Source organism: Corvus kubaryi, unplaced genomic scaffold (assembly GCF_017639235.1).
Source record: "Corvus kubaryi isolate FWS band 111438036 unplaced genomic scaffold, C.kubaryi_AGA036_p1.0 37256, whole genome shotgun sequence".
In the NCBI taxonomy this organism is placed as follows: domain Eukaryota; kingdom Metazoa; phylum Chordata; class Aves; order Passeriformes; family Corvidae; genus Corvus; species Corvus kubaryi.
The window spans coordinates 4,260,043-4,281,796 of record NW_024581076.1 but is presented as its reverse complement, the minus strand read 5'-3'; the positions used below and the strand labels follow the sequence as shown (position 1 = coordinate 4,281,796).

Genomic DNA, 21,754 nt, shown 5'->3' with positions numbered 1-21,754 from the left:
AGTTCTTCCACTACAGATGAGGAAGATGGAGAATTTTGCATAGACAATGAGACATCTATCTTGCTACCAAATAACAAGAGAGAGTAATTCTCACTAAATAGAAAACAGGCAGGGCTGTGTGATTCTGATAAAATCATAACAGTACTATTAAGCCTGTCTTAGAAATTCTTAGTTAAGAACGTGGCTGTTCCTCTAAGTGGAAAGCAAGCTCAGAGGTAGATACAGACATCTACACCTGAGTTAATAATCTCTTGGCAGTGCAGACAAGAGGCACTTGTAGGGCACAGTTCATCCTTTTAATCATTTCCTTTCAGCTGGAAATGCTGTCCTTAATAAACAGTCCATAGAATTCCTGGTCCATCTTTCTGTGAACAGCAGAGTGCTCATGGGATGATAGCATCAGTGCTAATGTCACCTGAAAAAGGTTCCTAATTCTTGATGTTTTGTCGTGGGGTTTGTTTGCTTGTGTTTGGTTTAGTTTCATTTTGTTGGTTTTGTTTTCTCAGAGTTTTAAGTCTTAGTACATCATCTGTCATTCTGAAGATATTTACCAATAGCAGTTAGGAACACAGGACCCAAGATTGAAGCCAGAACACACAGTGTGCTGCTAGTCAGCAAGAAATCTCTTTATCCATTTCTTAACTTTATTTCGAGTTTCTGCCTTGTCACTGGGACTTTTGTCACATTGTTCTTCTCTCATGAAGAACAAGTGGAATAGCATCACCTTCTGGTGGCTGTGAGCATCTTGTAAGGAACTGCAGGTCATTTCATTAGTTCCTAGACTTGCTTGTGCCATCTTTTTCAGTCTCATACGTATCACCATCTCCCTGAGTCCTGGATAGCTCATTTTTATCTTTTCTTGTGAGATTTTCTGATGTTTCTTTCTTTTACTCTACACCATGACTGAAGGTCAAAATTTAATTCTGTCTCCAAGAATTGGCATTTTGGATGTTCTTGCCCTGGGTGTTCCTGCAAATGTTTAGAGAAGCCTCTTCACCCCATCAAGTCTTATAACCCACACATGGGCTGAATTACCACCACCAGCTGTATCGTTAGTCTTCTGACTCGACATCTGTTTTCTCTCCTCTCCTCTCCTCTCCTCTCCTCTCCTCTCTGACCTCCGTGGTTCCAAGATCTTGATATATAATTACTTGAGTATTCCATAAAGAGTTGAAAGCTACAAATGAAAACCAACCTAAAATGCAGTGGGTTTACATAATTGTTTTGGGCCAGTCTTGTGAACTTTTAATTGGCTTACTTACAATTTTTGAGTACTTACAGATGGGAATACCTTCTGTGTCAGAGAGACACAGAGAGTCTTGGACCTCCATATTCAAGCTTGATGGCATAGTTGATATGAGTAAGCAACACAAAATGTTTATATCCTCCAATTTATAGGTAAAAAATTCAGAAGATAATTTACCACTTTCTACAGAAAATAATAGTGATTAATGGAAGTAGTGCAGAAGCAGGGAAAATCCAAGACATGTATAGAAAAAAAGAGATGGAATTCTTTTGTGTCTTTTGGCCACCATATGACTTTTCAGGATAGTTGCTTGCATAGTTTTGATGTGACATCAATGTAATGTTTTGCATATTAAATATATGAAACACTGCTTTACATTTCTGTAGATTCAGAGTTGGAATTCAGCTGGCATACGTGACTCTCTATATTTTTTCATTAAGCCTAATCAAGAAAATGCTGCCCCATTTTCAGAAATTCAAAACACATTTCTGTTTAGGTAAAAAACCTACCATATATTTGTGGAGTGATTTGCTAAGCTGAAATTACGCAGGCCGATTACTTGTGTAATAAAAAGAAGATTGAAATAATAAGTTCTTTAAGGTCAAATCCACTTGCTGTTATCTGAGTATCTTTAGCATTAAATTGTGTAGTTCTAACAGAAGCAATGTTTTAATGCACTCATCTGAGAATGATATTTCAAGATGAAAACAAGGGAGACTGACAGGCTAATTATAATTACTTCATTACAATGACTTTGCAAACTGAATTGACATATTTTTTTCTAATTTCTGAACTGCTTTCCTCATAAATCTCTGTCGCATTTTGTGGGTATCCCAGCTCAAAATGTGTTTCAGTTTGCAGCTTCCCCAGGATAGGGGAGCATGTTTTATTTGACATAAGACTCACACATAGCTACATTAACATCCTTTAGCACGTCCTCATGACATTTAATGGTTCTTTTGTGTGAAGAATATCAAATTTTTCAAATCCAGACATTGCATACGCTTCTCAGCAAGTACAATATCTCAGAGTTTTCTGAGAAATACCCAAATACCCTGCAATCCTAGAATAGCACTGCTTTGTGCAGAAACAATAGCTTGTGAAATGTGATTAAATGTGATAATGCCTTATGGCAGACATTATATGCTTTTGCTATAATCTCCCAGAAACAAAGAAAATAATCTCTGTCACAGATGTCCATCCAAAAACATGCCTATTACTTTTATTTTTGTTATGTAGTCTTTTATGTCCCACAAAAACATTTTTTAGGAAGACGCTCTACATTTTGAATCAATGTTTCTTTATGTCCCCAGGGCCCTGCTTTGCTCCTCTGTTGTCACTTTGCTTTGCAGATATTAACCTTCCACATGTAGGCTAAAAAAAACCAGGGACATATTTATCTTTCGATGTATAATGTAGAACCGTATGTATCAAACTGGGACACAACAGTGAAAACAAACATTTTACATATGCTTGAAGTAAATAAATGTGTCCCTTGTCACAACTTAAAATTTTTTCATTATTCTTGTTGTAAACACTCACCAGAGCAAATATGAAGTTTATGACAGGGTTGTGATACAGCAATTATTGCTCTATAAACTCAGTGGATATTAATTTTTTAGTAAAATAGTAGGAAAAACAGTTTCATGAAGCAGAAATTCTTCACATGCACTGGTTGAGTTACAGCAAGAATCTGGAAATGCACAAGTTTCAAGTGGGAGGCACTACTCAGGTAGGAAAGGCTTGGAGGGTAGCACATGCTCTTCCCCTAAAAGGGCTGACAAAGGAGTAGAAATGAGAGGGAATTATATCGAGGCAAAAACAATCTTCCTCCCACGTCTGAAAACATGAAGAAATGTGACTGAGCCCATTAAAGACCATAAAGAATGCAGAATTGTTAGGAGGGAACATGCTCAGATAACTCTACGAAACTCACTTGTTCACAGACAGTATTCTTTCAAATCCCTGTGGGAACAAAAGCACATCATAAAAATCACTAGAGAAGAACTTAAAGCAGCACATCTTAAGGACTGCAGGTCTGCCTCCCCCAAATGAGCATTAGACCTCTTTCTCAGACTGGGAGGATAAGGGTGCTGAGAAGTACACAGAAAGTTCCAAATTGCAGATCTGTTCATTCCTGGCCTTGGAACATATTGTGAACAAATCATGCTGGTTGCTTTCTTTTTCTCTTGGGAATGTTCTAACAAAATCTTTCTGGAGCTGAAACTTGAGCAATACCAGTGCAAGATTACACATGAAATTTAATCCATCTAATAATATTGGATTGGGTTTTCTCCTTTGATCTTTCTCCAGTGTTATGTTCTCTCAGGAGGAGTTTGTAAAGGCTTTGTTCTTTCTCAGAAACTAAGCACATCCTTTGCATATCTAAGCCATGTCATTTATTTCTTCTGGGGAGATTGTGAAGATTTGATTATACAGATAAATAATTAAGTAGACTTAAGTGAAAAGCTCAAATAACTTGAGGAGAAATGTCAAATATGGGCAAGCTGACTTCTATAACTTTGTGGTTTACAGTGAATAAAAAGAGTGATGTAAAAGGTATTTGTTCTCCACTCAAGGGCAACAGGGGAGTGATTCTTTTTGTCCAGTTGCAATAGAAAATTACTGTCTTCCTTCTGTAATACCTATTACTCTGACAATAAAGACAGAATAGAAAGAAAAAATGCATTCTTCTTCTAGTACTAATGAACTTTTCCATTTGTCCTACCCAGAGAAATAGGAGTACATATTATACTGACAGAATTTTTTTTAAATGCCTGCAACAAAAACGGCCAATGATTATAAAGAATGCACTTGAAGAAAACTAAATATTGAGAAAAAATCATGATACAGATTTCTGTAAGATTGGGGAGTGCAATTCACATGTAATGCAACTTTTCTCTGATCATTTAGATTTGCTTTCAATCTGAAACTGCAGACTCCAAAATTTGAGTTTAAGGTTTAGACAGTTACCTTGGAAGATAGAGGTTCCTCCTCAGCCTGGGGGGTATCAAATGCAGAGGTCTACCCAGCAGCTAGGCTTCCCTAGACATTAAGTTATTGCCTTGGTGGAAGGAGTGTGTGTGGATGGAAGAAGAGAACAAGGTCCTGTCAAAAGTAGGCAGTCTGTCAAGTCAGGACTAATAAATCAGGAGGATATCAAGCACAGAGGGTTAGGCTGCAGCAGCCCAATGGTGAGGACATTCTGCTAGTAGTGAGGAGATCAGGGCTCTTCCTGCAGCATTGCTGTTTTATCTCTGAAGCTCTTGCTTGGGCCTTCTTTTCACTGACAAAGGAAAACAAGAAATAAAGTAATATATCTTTCTTGTCAGAATGGATTGCTTCCTCAACGGAATGACAACACGTGTTGACAAACAGAAGCCAGGTGGTATAATATATGAGGTTTTACTGTGTGCACTATCTCATGAAATTTTGTTTATAGCATCGTATTGTCACTGACAGTAATATTGACATGTAGGCTGAAAAACAGTTGCTTGGTGGAAACAAGGCATAGTGAATAATGATAAATATCTATCCCAAAGGCAGATGGTACATGTCGAGTGCCATGTGGGTCACCTTTCTCTTTGGACTTACTTAACATCTCATTGAACATATTGAGAAAGGACATAAATAACATGGCAGGCAAATCTGCAGATGACAGCACACAGGGCTTTTTTACGAGAATTAAGAATCTACAATTCTGTGAAGGTCATGGCATGGTGAAATTCATTGGGAGGACAATGCAGGTGAAGTGGGAAAATATAAATGGATATTCATGGGGGAAGAGAAACCTGAAAAGTCAGTAATGCAGAGAGAGATATAAATTCCCAGTCCAGACTTCCTCTAATGAAATATGCCGTGCCTATTCTGTTTCACTAAGCTTTACCACACATCAATGTCGAAAGTATCCCCCTTTCCATTTACCTCTGCCAAATTTGTGCCAAAGTCATACTATCCTCCTTTCATGTCTATTCCTGCTTCTTTCTCCTTGGTTTCTTTTCTTCTACCCAAATGCTTCAGATTTCTAATGTCAGAAGTTTTATCTGGGCAAAGAAATTATTCCACCACACCAGTTCAGTGGCCAGCATCCTCTATAATGCAGGACTGCGCAGTGCTTCCTCTTCCCACTGTCTCCTTTGTTTTATTTGTGAGGCTATGTTATTCTGAAATTGAGGGAGAATAAAAGCATCTGAACAGAGTGAGCTCTCTCCCTCCAGGGGAAGATATTAAATCATCTAAGGGCCCTAACTGCAGCTTGGATGTTTTAGATGAGGCAGTCCCATCTCTTCCTTTGGCATTTCTGACGTGTTCGGTTTCTTGATTGCTTATATAAGATTGAAGGCATCTGCTCCTCTTGTTCTCCTGTCTTTGCATAATGATGCTGTATCTAGAATCACACAGGCTATTTATTTCATTCCAGTGGTCACTTTTTGAAGTGATTACCAGTGTTAAATTGGGATTTTTCATTTAGTATTACAAAGTACTGAGAGCTTACGCCTTCTTTGCTTAATCTTAGAAAAACAAGGGCCAGATCAGGTTTTGGCTTTGTTCCAAATGTTATTCATCAGGAAAAGCTGTTTTCATGACAGCAGTCATAAGATAAAATCAAGTGATTTCACAAAATAAACATGAAATAAAAATACATTATGTTAAATACCCTGATCTGGGATAAGTTAAATTCCTTACAATGTGTTTATCAGCTTATGATTTGTTTCTCTTTCACAAGCATACATGTGGAACTGTGATCAGTGACAAGTATACATTTTAGAATTGATCACTTTCTCTGTTAATAGGCAAATTTCTGATATTTTCTGAGCTAGTTTGTTTTTAATTGAAATTATTTTGTATTTTCAGTCTTAAAGTTTTTTACAATTTGGAGGTACTCTATTGTGATACACAAAAATGAAAGTCATAGCAGTGCCATTCTTTTCAAGTATGTATCACAATATGAATTTCATCAGGTTATTTCATATTTAAAGGGCTGCACTGAAGGTATGATAACAGGAAGGGCAGTAGGAACATAGAAAATCTTCTAAATCATAACAGCAGGAATCCAGTTAAGGCTTATGAAAGTGATGAGATAATTATCACCATCCCGTACAATTTCCCATTAGGGAATAATTCAGTAGCATGTGTGGTGCCAGGGTTGTGAAGTTACCTGCATAGATCAGGAGTAGCAAAACCGCAGGGGCGGTGCTTTTACAGAGTTAGGAGAGGGTGGGGGTAGAGCAGTGCACTGCACTACAAGAATTTTACTCATCACTTACTAAAACCAGATCTCAGCAATGTCATTCTGCTCACTGTCATAGGAGAGCAGAATGAGGGAAAGCAAGATCAAAACTTCAAAGTAAATAGGCATGGCTTATTTATATTGTATGTAACTTTGCATGAAGAATTACTTTGACACATTTTCACAGAGGCCAAAAAGAACTATGAAACCACCCAAACCTATCATTTAAGCTGTCATGGGGCACCATTCTTAAGTCGGTTATCCTGTCCTGAGTCCAACAAGCAAAGCATGTTTTGCTAGGAAGACCAGTATGATATTTGTCCTGTAGAAACAGCAGGGCAGTGTGAGATGCCACCAGAAAAGCCAGGCAGTTTTCTCAGATGTTCACAAGCAGTCAGCACTGAATTTAGAAGAAGAAGGCAAAACATAGGTAATATTTTCTGATCTAACATGAGAAAAACCCTCTCCTTCCTGGGCCTAAATCTGGCCACCAGCACAGCACTAAATTTCTCAGGCTGTCCAGCCAGAACTACGAAAGAAAATTTGCTCTGCCTCATAGCACTGGTAAGTACCCTTCCAGTGTCCTCCTTCTGGCTCCTGCCCGTCCTCAGCACTTTGAAAGACTGCCGGAATTAATGGATTTGGCCCATACAGTATATCGAAAAGCAATCCTTTTTGACATTGGCAGAGGAAATGACTGAATCCCTGGGGCATTCAGTGCCTCAGTTCAGTGATGACAGTGTTCTGGGTGATGCAAGGCAAGGCAGAGCTTCTTCTCTTCTCTGGCCTGTGAAGGACAAGCAGAGCTCATTTTCCAGACTGGAATGGGGTTTTGAATAGATATGTGTAAAAATAATGGGATACATCCAGAAGGCAGGAAACCAAGATTGTATTCTGAGTTTGATTGCTTTCTTTAATAGTAAATTGCCCACTCCCAAGATTTTATTTTCATTTTCTTCACACTGTGGTTGTCATAATGCTGAAATGCTCAGGAATATCTTAAAATAGAACTTCACAGAAATAAGAAAGATTAGTTAGAGCTCAGTGATTGAGTAGTTTTGTATCTTGAGAAAAATAGGAAGGATGGCAGTAATAATTATGATCAAATCCAAATTGATGATGCGGGCTGTTAGCTTTACCACAAGCAATGTGGAATGTCAAGACTTCACACCTGGATCAAAAGTCAGAGAACTTACACAAATCAAAAACAGTAAAGGAAGAGATATGAGGTGTTATAATGGGTTTGGAACTGTTTTTCTCCCTAGGCTGATTCAGTTCAAAGATCTGCCTTGTTCTTGTTCTTGTTCTTGTTCTTGTTCTTGTTCTTGTTCTTCTTGTTCTTCTTCTTGTTCCTGTTCCTGTTCTTGTTCTCCATCTTCTTCATCTTCTTCATCATCTTCTTCATCATCTTCATCTTCATCGTCTTCATCTTCATCTTCATCATCTTCTTCTTCTTCTTCTGTGCTTTGTGTGTCTCTCTCAGAAGATCATGTAAGTAATGTCTGATAGGAATTATCCAGTCTCTACCCAGGATGATACAAACCATCTGACAGTATTCCCAGCATATTTCTGTTAAAGTGCAATGTAAGAACAATCTGTGCTAGAATTCTAGTTCAGCTGATCTCAGTTAGGAAAGACTTGCATTTTTCAAGTCCTTTCTTCATCAGACAATTGTGTAGTGTCTCCCATATGTTGTGAACTTTGCCTTTTTCAGATAACATTGTTTAATGATTAATGCATTTTTGGTACAGTTATGCCCCAAACATCTTTCAGCATTTTTTAGTATAGGAATTTGAGGGTTGAATGGAGTCCTGAACATCTCACTCCTTTTGGATGTGACTATTTTCTGTCATCTCTCCTGCAGCCCCACTGCACATTTTGTATCTCATTTGTGTGGAACCTATCCCACCAGCATGCCATTATCTTCTCCAGAACTTACCACTTCTAGAGTTTGCATAAGCCCTTCTCAGCTGTGATCTAGCACCATAGTAATGAAAAAAAAAGGTTCAAGAACAAGCCAAATTTCCCAGAGATGAATATGAACACCGGTAAAGCAACACTGTCTTGTATCATGTAGTCTCGTTCTCCCTTTTCTAATTCTTCATATCCCATGCTACCTTTTGCTATGTATTGTTCCCTGTAGTTTGACCTTTCAACTTCCTGCCTCTTTTCAATCGTCCTGCCCTCAGCTCTCTGCATTTTGGCAGTAGGTCTGTGCATTAGGTCAGCCTTCTTGGCACTGACCAAAAATCTGGCAATCTGAATTTTCTTGAGGGAAGAAGATCATTGCTCATCTGTATTGTACTGTTTCCATCCTTAGTATTTGAAAACTAATGACATTATTAGCATTCAATTCCCAGATGGGCAGAGACAGTTTGATTTCACCTGACCCATCAAATATAGAAGAGTGTTAAATGTTACTCTGAACTTTTCCAATAATATTGATTCTTCAGCATCCCTCAGCAGTTGTCTCCATTATATAACCATTCTTAGGCTTGTGAGCATTTCTTAATATTGAAACTGTCTTTTTACTCATACAAAGTAAGCCAATTATTTCTTATTCTGCTCTATATGACTGTGTCTGTATTCACAGTGCACTTACAAATGCCTTCTTTTCTTACTGCTCTCTTTTTATCTATTCTCCTGCTCTGTGTTACAAAGATTTCTCCTTCCTCTTTCTCTCCCTGAATGTTGATAAAACAAAATATATTCAAAGCCAGTCTGTCATTCTGTGAAAAATTTCTTGAATATCAACTTTCCAATCCCCAATTTTAGAACTACTAGGCAAGCAGGGTTCACTGTGAAAGGCAACAGCAAAGAATGAGGATGTTTAGGATCTTACTAGAAAAGGTGGAATCATAGCTTTGATGTGTAAACCTTCCTGTTTCTAAAATAGCTTTTCTAGCAAGATAAAAAATGAAACCGTCTTATATCTGATAAAATTAAAACTTAAGCAATGCTGTATATTGTTAGGAATTTTCCACAATGATCAGTGAACTCTTTAATATATCTATTCAATTTTGTGGAATGTCTCACATGATATTTTCTACTGAATGGGTTTTGCATACATGAGGCAATAACATTTATCTCTAAAGTCTTGTGTGACTTTAGTAGTAGTAGGAGGTGCCAGAGTGATGCCTGGAAAATTAAATTCAGTTTATCTATAATGCAGCAGCAAAGATAACTTAAAAATATTGTCCCATCACCATGACTCAGCCCTGATCTCTGGGAACAGATAAGCTCTGCTAGTCTTCTTGGCCCATACAGCTGCTGTCCTCATTGCAATTTGACAGATAACGAAAATCCAGTATGTTACTGTTGCAAGGTGTAAGTCAGAACTGAGACCTACCAAGCTTGTTACATATATGGGACAATAAATTGTAAAATAAGAAGCGTTTTTTTCCTCCTGGTGAAATGGGGATAGTTAAGGCAGAGGGACTGCATGTGCAAAGAGTCATCTCAGAGCAGAAGAGATTTGAATTATTCAGTTCTTTCCTGTTATCCTGACCACTCATGTAGCTGGTAGAAGGTCTATGTACTGGTCTCCTAGAGTACAATTAAAATTCATGGTGGTTTATGGTGTGGACATTATTTTCATCATTGTTTAGGACCCTGGCTTTTTTCTTCTTCCTTTCTTTTTTCCCCCTCTAGAAACGGTAGAGTAGGAACCTCATAACTCACAGATCTTGGCTGTGGCTGCACTCAGGATTCTTCTCATTCTAGAAACATCAAACAAATCTTATCAACCTCCATTCCTCCTCATCACAAAATACTCTACTGTTTCACTCATCTGCACTTTGTCCTTCCTGAAGAAACTGTGATTGATGTTTTCTATCAGTATATGCTGAACTACCTCCTACGGTAATTTATTTTCTTAATAAATGTTAAGAGCTGGTGGTTTGCTACTGCTTCCTTTGTGCTGCTAATCATCTTGATGAGTAGGCAGTCAAAAACAATTCTTTCCAAAAACAGGGGAAATATGTAGAAAGCAGATACACAGACCTGCAAATAGGGTGTTGGTAGATAATTTTTCTTTTTATTATGCTTATGATGATTTAAGAGAACTGCATGGAATTAAGAAGGACACAAAGGCTTTGAAAGAACTTCAGGGTGCACCAGATTTGTGAACTTCTTTCCTCCTAGAAAACGTTGAGTATCCTTGCTTAAATACCCTTAATATATTTGACCCACTTGGAAAGAAAATGGAAGAAAAAGGTAGTTGGAGAAAGGTTGAATTTATAGAGGAGAACTAATGTTCAGTGTAACATCAATTTAGCCAATTGATATTTGAAAAGTACAAATATCTCTGTATGTGTGTTTCTAAGGAGGAGCTCACTTTTCTCAGTGGCTCGTGAGGTGGGCCTACTAAAAATAAATTAAATAATGGAAATTAAATGCTGTCTGAAAAATAGGAGAAATTTGTTGATCAAGAAACATTAGATTATGAAATAACTGTGATGGCTGCCCCATTGGTAAAAACAACTTAAAGAGGGGAAAAAGGAAAAGGAAAAGAAAAAGAAAAAGGAAAAGAAGAAGAAAAAGGAAAAGGAAAAATAAAAGAAAAAGAAAAAGGAAAAGAAAAAGAAAAAGAAAAAGAAAAGAAAAAGAAAAAGAAAAAGAAAAAGAAAAAGAAAAAGAAAAAGAAAAGAAAAAGAAAAAGAAAAAGAAAAAAGAAAAAGAAAAAGAAAAAGAAAATGAAAAAGAAAAAAAGAAAAAGAAAAAGAAAAAGAAAAAGAAAAAGAAAAAGAAAAAGAAAAAAGAAAAAGAAAAAGAAAAAAAAAAGATATAGATAAGAAATGGACTTCAGGAACTTCTAGGACTTTTCCTTATTATAGTTTTTAGGTTTTGCCACAGCATTTCTCTTAATGATCTTGTGAAGCTCTTTTATGCAAATTACAAATGACCATAGGGCCTGGAATTGCCTGTGAATGGATAATCAAAAAATAATAACAAGAAAAGCAAGGACACTTAAGTCCATACATCACACATAACTTTCCTTAATTAGTTCTGTAAAATCCTGCTTGTACCAGAAAAGCCATTCAGAACCGTTTCAGAACCATTTACTGGCAATGCAGATACAAGCAGTTGAATGGGAAGGTTGTTTTTACTTTCAGGAAAGAGTTATATCATATGTCATATAAAAGCAGATTCATCAGTTACTAATGAAATTTAGATTTATTAGAAGCATTATTCCTAGAACTGTGTGTGTGTAGATTACGATTAGTCATAAAACGGATATATTTTCAGGTTGCATGAGACAAGATTTCCTTCCTCTGGCAGTGTATTCTGGATGAGGAATTTGAAACAAGACTGCACTTGACCAGGAGTTTAGAGGGTGAAAAGGTCATTTCCAGCTTAAATTTTTCAATGATTCCATGAAAAGTTGATCAATTTTTCATTGGAAACCTGGATATGAATACAATTATGTGTGCATTTGTTTGTTTGTTTTAAAACACACACATGACTATGTTCGAGGTAATGAGCAGATACCACTCCTTATGTTGTGTCAGTGTATCTTCTCTGTGTTGCCTTGGTGCCTCTGAAAAGTGACTTTGAGATTTGCAGAGTATGCAGATGGAACTCAGATAGGGATATATATTTTGAAGACTGTCTCCTCACTACAGGGAATAATACGTAGTTGCATGCACTTTGTGCATTCTAGATTGTAATGGTAGCTCAAGAGAAAAAAGCTTCTGGTACATTTTTTCTGGATGTAATCCATCCTCAAATTAAAATCAGCATTTCTTTCCTAAAGATTACATATTTTCTTCTGTCAACAACATTCTCCAGATATATTCTGCCAGTCATTAAATGTACAAGCAAGGTGTGAAAGGCAAAAAACTCCATGTTATCAGTGTCTCCCTGATCTCCTCATCCTAAAGTTAGAACAAATTCACAAGAACTGAAAGACATTATGATAAATAAAACCACTTGCATGGGTCTGCCTGTACTATATTTCCCACGAATATATCAGAAGGATGTAACCATATTTTCTAACCATTTAAGGCTTACAAATCCTGTCTCAAATGCTTTGCAAATATTTAATTTAAAAATCTGCTGTTCTCTACAAGCACTGAAGAAATAAATGTGACTCATTCTGAAAGCAAAACACTTTCTTATGCTTTAAACACTAATTCTTTGAAACAGCACAATGCTGAACTATAGAAAATTGTTATTTAGAGACCAATAGGAATGATGTGCCCTGTAAAAAAGCATTTACCCTGTAGTAAGCCAGTTTCTAAGTCTAAAATGCTAATGTGCAGTTGAGTACTTGTCTAAATTTTTAGTCAGCAGTTTTTTCTATCTAGTTTGCCCATCAAAATAAACTATAAATGCAATACACAGTCCATAGAATTTAGTCTTTGCCTCATCATGCCCAGACTATGAGTGAAACTAAAGCTCAGCATTGACATTTCTGTTAGCAATTTTTTAATTGTTTTAAAAGAAATATATATGTAGCTGTTCTGCTCAGTTTAAAAAATATGCATAATGGAACATATATACATATATAATACATCGGCTGCAGTGTTGCATCTTGCTGTTTCAGTTTTTCAATTCACCCAGACCAGAGAGCTGTGATACTGTATCATTTCCTAGCAGCTGACTGAAAGAGTACATAAAGGAATTTAACAACAACATATGTGAGCCTATGCATTTAGCTCTAGGTGTGTGTATAGGGCTTTTGCTCAACTTGCAATCATCTCCAAGTAATTTTAAGGACACTGAATACTGGGTTAGCCAATATTCTGCCATAAGGACTGTTGCCAAAAAAAAAAAAAAAAAAAAAAGGATGCCCTTCCCTAAATAAAGAAAAGGTCTTCAAAACTTTTTGGAACTAGAAGTGATAGGGACTTACTTTTCCAACTCATGTTTTGGTTAAACATTACTTCTATTGGAAAAGGTTCTTTAGTGTGAGAAAGACTGGTTTATATGTGGGTCTGAGTAATCTACACCAAGTCAGGGGAGAGGATAAAGGTAATGAAATTCCAGATTGGTCCAGAACTGAATAACAGGTGGAACACAGAAGACAAAAAGATTCTTTTTTCCATGGTGTGCCTTCATTTTTTATCTAATATGCAAGCTTAATTCCAAATAATCCCAAACCAGTGAATAACAGTCAAAGACACACAGAGTGATAAAAGATTCAAGCACCAGGAGTCCACAGGAGGAGGGACATTCAAGGGTGATACAAGAACAGTCTGGAAAACAGTGCAAAGACTGGGAAAGCTAAGGACAGGTTGATTATGCTACCCTCCCTACAAGCATTTGGAGGCATTAGCTGAAGCCAGCAGGTGACAGATTAAAATGAAGTGAGAGATGCACTTTTTTTATGGTATATAGTTACCTTATGTGCCTCTTTGTTGTATGACCTGGGTCTAAACTTCTCTGCAAGACCAAGAAGCAAACAGAGAAAGCAAAGACAGGAATACACCAAAAACTGCTAAGTGCAGAGATCCCTGCTGATGCCACCTGTGAACTGTTAGCCCCTGGAGGAAGGAAGAGAGCTCAGATGATTTCCCATTGCATCAATATCAATATCACTGTACCCTACCCCTTTCCTGTGTTCTTCCTTAGGCATCTGCCATTTGTCACTGCTGAAAAAGGAGGAGCAGCCTTGATAGTCCTAACTAGTCATTTGGTCTTATCCAGTACAACTTTCCCTGTGTTCATACTCCTGGAACATACAGTTGTGTTCTAAATGTGTTTGTACATTCCAAACTGAAAGATTTAATTTTTCATTTTAATGCACAGGAAACAAGCTGATCCATGAACTGCAAATTGGTGCAACCAGGGTTGCTATGAGCTTTCATCCTTTTTCTCATCTGCCTCTGGGATGAAATAAGAGGCAAAAGATATTTTCAAGGGTTTAAATGCATATGAGTACTCCATGCAGTAGGTGCAAAGCAATTTGAACTCTGGTCCTTCAAGGTAAATGAAAAGTGATGTATCAGCCCGTGTAACCTGTAAGGTCTCTTTCCATTATCCACATCAACCTAATGCAATGTCACAGTTTTGATATCTTACGTCTTCTGTTAAATTTGTTTGTAATGGTCCTGTTACTGCATAAGCAATTAGGAAGGTAACAAATAAACAGGTTTATGAAGATTAAACAAAAGGACAGAGATTTTGACTCCGTAAGCTTTATTCCTTTTGTTCTGACACTTCAGAATTTACTGTGAAGTTGAATTGCCCCTTTCCAGTGAGATCCATAACTTTATTATGTACTTTCTCTACTGATATATTAGGAACTACATTACATTGAGTCCCTGAATTACTCTGCTTTTTAGATACTAAGGAGAGTTGTAGGAAACAAAGTTAGCTGCCTCATTTGTCATGTCTTTCTTCCATTACAACCTGTTTGCTGCTACCCATCTGTCATCCACATGAAAAAGAAACTGCTTAGTCTCTTAAATCTGCCCTGAAACACCAAAAATAAGAGCTCCAAGAGCAAGAAGAAATTTACTGTTCTGTGTAATCTGGGATGCCAGAGAACTTGGAAACTTCAGACTAAAGGTATGTTCCCTTCCAAAGTCTGAATTTGCTTTCCCAGTCATAAACATCCCTTTACTTCCCAAAATAACAGATGACAATGTCAGATGACAAAACAGTTGTCTCTGGAATGGCCATGAGGAAGAGAAACCTGTGTCAGAGAAAGGTAAGGCTGGTTCTGGCTTTATGAAGAACACAGACCTTCCTGTGGAAAGCAAGCAGTCTGTAAGTCGTCATGCTTTTCTGAAATAGTGGCATGTGAGTTCATTAATGTCTACCTGTCACCTCTGTATTAGACTTCAGAATGTTTCTTGTACTGGCACAGAGAAGCAGTTGTGAGTGAGGGATCTGTCAAACTGCAGCACGACAAGCTATTCATGCCATAGGAGTCAGACAAGGAGAGTCTCCTGCTTCAGGGGGTATCGCTTAAAGTATGTGTAAGCAAAACCCCACTTACTACAGAATCACGGAATACGCTGAGTTGGAAGGGACCCACCAGGATCATTAAAGTCCAACTCTTGACCCTGCATGAGGCCATTCCCAAGAGTCACAATATGTGCTTGAGGGTATTTTCCAAATGCCCTTTGAACTCTTGAATCCTTTCTCTTGCTTTATGTGGAAGCACCAGCAGGCACTTCATAAGGACACAGCATGAACAGCAGCAGATCTTCCTACTCAAGAAACGTTAGGGGCATTTTTTTTCTTCCCCTCTCCCCCTTTTTTTTAATATCCTTTTCATTTCCACTCAGCATTTAGCTGCCTGACGAGGCCCTGGTCCCAAGTGCTGAACAACAACTCTGTCCTGAGTATCTGAAGTACATTATCTAAAGTGGAGATTTTAGTAAATTAAGATGTACAAGAGACAGCCTTAACATCTCTACTATGGACATCCTGCCAGTGCACGTATACACATTCATGCATATATCTATTCCCTTGGAAAATAACCTCAGCCTACACTGTGACCACAACAGTAGATAATAAAGCTGCTGTGCTTAAGCCATAACCCTGCAATTAATGCAGCAGGGACCAGATCCAGCATCATCTGTCATCTGTGCAGAGTTAAAAGTGGAAGAACATTTGCCATAGCTAAAGTACTGGTTGAGCTCTCCTCATCAGACCACAGCAATTTCATTTTAAGGGTTCACAGGCAAGGCGAAGTTATTTTTTTTCTCAGTTTTCATTATTTTTTTTCCCCCAAAGGACATAGTATTTAAGCTGTAGTGTAAATAGATATGAATATGGCAAAAAATCTTTGTAGCATATTTAGCTGTCTTGTTTCTACAGAGCTATCACTACCAGCTGAAATATCTCATCTCAGAAGGTAAAACTTTTTCATGAGATAGCATCTTCCCTTCAGGCCCACGAAGGCCCAGTGGGAATATTTCTGGATGCACTTGAAAGCAGTAGAACCAGCTGTGCACCTCTGTATGTGAAAGGTCTGATCAGAGCAGCCTCATTTTAAAATCAACAGAACTGACAGAAAGATTGTTTTGCTACAACAGGGCAATTCACAGCTCCAGTACAGTTTGATGCCAAGTTTTTAAATACTTTAATAAGTCAAGTCGGCCAGGAATCAGAACATGATGTAGCTGTGTGGCTTTTCTGCAGAGCCTGACATCCCCAATCAGCCATAAATTAATTTTCACAAAGGGTAGAGGAAGATATTCAGAAAGGAGAAATGTGCCCTGGTACTGTCAATCTTATCAGTGCGATATTGCATTGACATTCTAACCATTAGCTATGAACCTGGTGTAATGACTACAAATTAAGTAATGGGATGAAATTAAGCAAAGATATATTTTGGAATGCAGAGATGAAAATGAGTGAGGTCTGCAAGGCAGGAGCAATCTCAAAGACAACTGTGGGAAATCTGCTTCCCAGGACTACATTGGACAAAGAGCTAGTGAGTACCCTGAGGTATAAACCCTGCTGTGGCAGGCATTTGGCCTCTAGCTTTGTAATTTGTACAATATTGCTGTGAGATTACAATCTTTTAGCAATTTTTTTTTTATTTCCTGGAAAAGGCTGATTCATATAAACCAAAACTTTTTTCTGTAGAAATACAGCATTTTTAATGAAACATTGCCAGAGAATTGTTTCTAATACCTAGGGCATAATCACAGGTAAATACCTGAAATGGTCGCCTTCTCAGCACAGGACATGGGGCCACTCTCTGTCTGCCATGAAGCCAGATTTCTACATAGAAACAAATGAGTGAGGCTAGAGAGAAAACATGTGAAAGGGGAAGCATGCACCTGTAGTGTCCCTGCTTATGGGGATGATGCCACTGGGAGAAGAGATCTCAGTGTCTGGGCCTTTTTTTGACTGACTTTTATGGTTTTTGTAAAGGTGTGGTGTTGAAACAAGACACTTCTCACCATCCAAGAGACAGTCAGGTTAAGCACCTCGAAAACGTTTTCAACAAAATGGAGATATGACTGTACTTCAAGACTTGGATTTAGACAGTCCTGAACTATAGGGAGTTTAAACAGTATGCTGGCACATAAATACTGCATAGATCCTTCAAAAACACTGCAGTCTCTGGTGGTCTGAAATCAATGGTTCGGTTTTATGGACAGAAACAGTCACTAATTAATTACACTATTTATCCCTCACCAAATTAAGCTGGTCTGTTAATGGCTCAGAATCAATATAACCTATATAGCAAATTAACTCTATTTGGTGCATCAGTTGCCCACATTTTCTAAAAGCAGGGGAGCAGTAGCTTGTTTTCTTCTAAAGGAAATAATAGAAACAGGCGTTTCTTATAAAACTGCAACTCAAACACCCCCCAATGAATGTGGGTGTGCTTATGAAATTTTAAAAATATGAATCTTCCCAGAAAGTATAGGACATTGCCAGTGATTCTTCTTTACACAAAGACATGCTCATTTCTCCATGGTGGCATCTGGTACTTTACAGAACAGAGCCCATCTGCTTTGTGAATCATGCCCTGCTGGTAGTTTGGGAAAGTTTAATTTCTTGCTTATGCTTACAAAAGTACAAATGCCCCCAGGACAGCTGAGATATCAAGGGTCTGATCCATAAGGACCAGCCTCAGGAATACCCCCCTGCCTAAGTCCTATCTGTCATTCAGCTGGAAGGTGGCTGGAAACAAAGTAGTCGATGCTTTTTAGAGTCCACACACGAGCTGGGATCCCTACAGAGACAATAAAGAGGGGATACCAGGTCTCAGGGGCTCGCTACAAGGTGCCCCCGTCATTCAGTCTAAATATGGGTTTATTGACCAATCCTTCTGGGTTCATTTTTGTTCCTTGAATACCGTGTTGCTCTGACGCCCTAAAGTCAGAATGCCTTGCAATGACAATGTCTCCACCAAAGCACCTCCAGACAGAAATTCAGTCATTCATCTTAGCAAGTTGTTTTTGTAAGAGTAAGGCCAGACAACTACTTAAGAATAGACTCCAAGCTCTCAACCTGCTACTTTACCTGAATGTCCCTCCAATGAAGGGGAGTCCAAATTTCTTGTAGGATACTTTTCTTCCTTAAGCTCCTTCCAGGTGTTATACAGATCCTATTTATGAGACTCCATCCAGTTCAAGTTCATACGGCTGAGCATCTTCCGTAATTTTAGTAAAGTTAAGAGTGCTATGGATAATGTAACCTGACAGATATCATTCGAACACGGATTTTATGGAACCAAATAAATGTTTCCGCCTTGTCCACCTTTAGCATTCCTGAACATACGAACCTTCATTATCCTGAACTGGAGCTGCTAATATAAATAATTTATGCATCCATAAAGAGAGTTTTCATAACAAAAATAGATTTTATAGTGCAATTCTATAATGTACAGGCTATTTGCTTTTGAGACCATAGGGTCAATAGATACTTAGTCTTTTTTATGAGCATCTCTCTAGCTAGTGCAGAAAGTTAATGTTTTTGTTGCCTTAATCCCTAATAATAATAATAAAAAAGGATAAAGAAGAAAATTATTCTTTCAGTGAGTTTCTAGAAGATAACTGACTTTTTTCCTTTAATATTGCTCTGGAGAAAGTCAAGATAAAAGAAATTTCCTGCTTTAGCACATGCTTTTAAAAATGTGTCCTACTTTTTAACATGTTCTATGTGTCATTAAAGCTCCTTCTGTCACCGGTTGTTGTTTACACAGTTGCACTTCTACATAACTTGAGTCACAAAAGAGAAGATACAAACAAAAATTTCATTAAATTAGCAAAACAAAATGCAGTCCAATCCATCCCCAGCTGGATGGCGCTTTTGTGTGTGTGTGTGTGTGTGCATGTGAGTGCGTGTGTGCACACTTTTAGTGTGGGGTTTTTTCATGGCTCTTATCAAAAGGTAGAGAACAACTACTTCTGGCACACTTGAATAAGAGCACGAGAAAATTCTGCCTTCTTCACTGGGATGTATAGATCACAGTCTCATATAAAAAGCACAGAAGATAATTACTTTTTCAGCATATTAATGAGAAGAGCTGGTTTGTACTATAATGCATAACAGTATGTGCACAGTGATTGTAAATTTAATTTTTAACTAACACACACAAAGCTGAGCATTTGTTTAATTATTCTCTGCATGGCCTTAATAGAGCAACAGACAACTTTTTATTTCTGCAGATGTTAGAGCAATGCCAGTGGACCCACACAGCACACAAGCTCTGCCAGGAACACTCAGGATGGACTTGACTTCCTTGTCACGCACAGGTATCTGAAATACATCCAGGGTACCTGAGACACCTGCAAAGAGCCAGCTGACAGAGGAGCAGCAGGATCCACGCCTTGCTTCAGCAGTAGCTAGACATCTTCTGAAAGGGCATTAAATGATTAAACATAGATAAAGGAGGATAGGGACGAGGGTCAGTCTAGGGATAAGTTTACTTAGGGTTTAAATGTAGGTGCCTGTATATCAGACATGTGCCTGCAGTCTCACAGAGATCAGTTCTGACAGTGCAGGTAAGCTGCCCAGCCTTCAATTGCTGCCTCTGAGGCTGTGTCTCCCTAAGATCCTGTGCCCCATCTGCCATTTACCTAAAGATATCCTGCTTGTCTTTTGGTATCAATAACCCTCTATGTTGATGAAGATCTTTGCTAACTGTAGGGACAGCTTAGTTATCTATTTGCATGGTTTCATGTGGATACATAAAGGTAGGTGTCTGTGATCCAGCTGTGAATCCCTTATGTCCTTCACAGAGAAACGAGCTAGGATTGCACGAAAATTATTCTGTAGATTCTGAAAATGACACTTTTTATTATATATGGTTCCTATAATGTATGCCAAGTCTGGATGTGCAAATCCTTTTCTGTGATAGAAATCAGAGGAATGCCTTGCAACGTCAGTAAGCATGGAGAGAAGGCTTAGTATCAAAAATAATCATGGGATCTCTCCTGCAAAGCATATAACGTTTCATTAGAGGAAAGGCATTGCTAAGACTGAAAAGAGACTGCAGAGGATTATCAACATTATTTAGGGCTTTTAGCCTGTGAGTCATGAGGCAAGATTAGTGGCACAAAAAGAACAGAGATTTCACAGAACTCCATCCCATCTGGAAAACAGCATAACAGAGTCATGTTGAGAAATTCTTTGATGCTGTAATTAATTCAAAAACACGATGCCTTGATGTTAGCTTACATTTGGGAAAGTGCTTTTAGTAGAAGTTCTGTGAATCTTCAAGTACTGCAGTTTATTCAGTCAGAAAGTAGTTGGCATCTTTTCAGTGAGGGAGAAATAACTACAGAGAAAAAAATGCCCTCTATTTGTCCTTAAAACATTTTGATTTTGAATTCCATAAACCTAGGCTAGAGAGCTGGCAGTTTTAGAGGTAAATGTTTTTTTCTGAAATAAAAGAAAGGTTTGGTTCAGTTCAGGAAGATTCCTCTACCAATAAATTCCTTTGCCAGCTTTATTTTTCCTTTCCCTCCTGTAGGCAGTGTTTCCACAACAGTATTGGCAGAAGACACTTGGTCTTTTTTCTTCCTTGGCTTCTGGATTTTTTTTTTTGTTTCTGGGAATCCTGTGCATAGGTGCAAGAAGAGGCATGAACATAAGGAAGAAAAGGACATGGAAAGAATCCAGAATAAAAGGGGACGCAATACAAGAGGGAATGAAGTTTTCTTCCATTCTTCATGATTCTGCTTCTTTATCTCTGCAGGGAAGAATGATTTCCTAGAATGTCAAAGCTGGGTGTTAGTAACTGTGCTGGAAGGAGCTAAGACATTAAGTAGTATTTCCTCCTACTGTGGTTCTAATTGCGGAGCAAAGAGAGCGTAGAGCCACATAAAATCACAAATGTAGAAGTTTTACAGAGAAAGATTGCCAGAACCTGTTCATCTTTGTGCAATTCCACTTTTTCAAGTTTTACAAATTCTCACTTAAATGGCTAGGTTTCCATGGGTTTTCTGTCAAAATTACCTTCACTGTCTTTTACCTGCTTCTCTAATAATGGAGACTGGAGACCAAGTCAAGAAATCCAACAAATATTTGCACTAGGAAGACACTTCACAAATTAAGTATGTCCTATGTGACCCAAAAATAATCTATGAGTTTCTGTAATTGGAAGGCAACTGATACAGAAGAAAGCAAAAGGATAGAGATAGAAGTGGATAAAAAAGATGTTAGTTGTATTTTGGGAGATTGGGCAACACTTAACTCTTAGTTACTGCCTAATTATTTTTCTTTTTTATTTTTCTGGTTTTTTTCCTTTTCTTTTCTTTTTTTTTCTTTTCTTTTCTTTTCTTTTCTTTTCTTTTCTTTTCTTTTCTTTTCTTTTCTTTTCTTTTCTTTTCTTTTCTTTTCTTTTCTTTTCTTTT

General features: G+C 37.8%; 1 long non-coding RNA gene across 1 annotated transcript in view; it reads right to left on the bottom strand.

The window, feature by feature from the left end:
• LOC121662553 overlaps positions 1-21,754 on the bottom strand; it is a 137,047-nt gene that overhangs the window by 22,040 nt on the left and 93,253 nt on the right. The gene's annotated exons all lie outside the window — the stretch shown is intronic.